This window comes from Atta cephalotes (assembly GCF_000143395.1).
Source record: "Atta cephalotes unplaced genomic scaffold scaffold00078, whole genome shotgun sequence".
Classification (NCBI taxonomy): Eukaryota; Metazoa; Arthropoda; class Insecta; order Hymenoptera; family Formicidae; genus Atta; species Atta cephalotes.
Genome location: NW_012130142.1, coordinates 179287 through 181087, shown reverse-complemented (window position 1 = coordinate 181087; position 1801 = coordinate 179287).

The following is a 1801-nucleotide window of genomic DNA, read 5'->3' as shown; positions in this document are numbered from 1 at the left end:
CGTGTGCCATTGAATCGAAACAAGTGATAGTCAGAGGGAGCAACGTCTGGAGAATACGGCGGGTGGGATAGGACTTCCCATTTCAACGTTTCCAAGTATGTATATCTTGATCACTTTTGGGGTCGAGCATTGTCATGCTGCAAAATCACTTTAGAGTGTCTCTCGTTGTATTGAGGTTGTTTGTCTTTCAATACTCGGCTCAAACTCGGCATCAATTGCGTTCGATACCGATCGCCTGTGATTGTTTCAGTCGGTTTTAACAGTTCATAATACACTACGCCGAGCTGGTTCCACCAAATACAGAGCATGACCTTGGACGTCAAAATCATCGTTCTTGAAGCGTTGAAACCACTCACGACATGTTCTTTCACTAATAGCGGCCTCACCATAAATATTTGAGAGTATTCAATGAGCCTCAGCCGCAGATTTCTTCATATTGAAGCAAAAAATTAAACCTCCCGCAAATGACGAGAATTTGGCTCGTAAACTGACATTTTCAATCGAGAATAACTTTATGATGCAGACACAAATCGACTAATGTTTCTATGGGGTTATGTTGACAGATGCCCAAGTTTATTGTATAACGTCTATAATCTATTTATTTCGACCACCACTTACCGCTAAAGCCATCTATAGGAAAACGACGGAAAGTTGTACACCTAATAGTTATATAGCTCGCAACATTATATAAATGTTATATTTGTGTACTTTTATTATTTTATTATTAAAATAAAATAATTTGTTTACATTCCAGTTTGTGCCATTATTTACTAAACATAAAATAAAAAATATTTTGTGATTTCTTTCCCTAAATTTTTATAAAATTTTCTACTTTTTTAGGAATTTATCCGGAACTTCTCACATTTTGTTTTCAAGAATTTTTTTCTTGGGAAATTTTACTATAAATTCTAAGGAAATTATTCTTTTCAACTTGGCAACTCTGTGTGAAAACAGTTTTTTTTAGAATCCTATACATGAGAGAAGCGACATTCATCCCCCACTACTACCTTTAGCATATGTTCAGCACGCCATATTTAACCCAGTTGTTCAGCTGACCAGTTTCCAATGAAACTATTTATTCCATTATAAGAATCATGAACTCCATCAGGATGAGGTTAAGTAAATATTAATGTTTTGTGTTTTCTTGTTGAATAATATAGCGATTGAATAATGCAATTAAAAGTGTTACATAAAAAGGTAAACAGCATATTGTATACAATTAGTTTTATAATTTTATTGAATGTATTATTGCAATAACGTTATGTATTTTTAACATGATTATGTTTTTTATTTTGCCAAGAAGTATTTCGCAAATACAAAGATACAAAATAAAAGATTACATAGATCAGGTTATTTAGTTTAATTGTCATTAATTATTTCATTTGTATTTCATATTTCATTTGTATTTCACATTTCATTTGTAAATGTACATATTGTAATATATGTATATTTGTTATGAATAGTCATATTTTCTACTAAGTTTTTCTGACATAGCTATTTTTCTTAGTGCAAAATGGATCAACCTTTAACAAATTTGAGAAATCAATGCAATCCAAAAATTCTTTGTAATACTGCAAATAATAAATCAATCATCGATCAACTTCAAATTGATAAAGCTTCACAAACAATCGTCTGTCTGAAACACGCATGATGCAAACCTAAATAAATTAAATGCAATGCTTTCTGATATTGAAAATGAAGAATGAGATATGTTCTACGAAGCTATTAAAAAAAATAATAAAATAAATTAAATTATATGTTTATTTATAATAATAATTATTAGGTGTAGTAAAAAGAATAC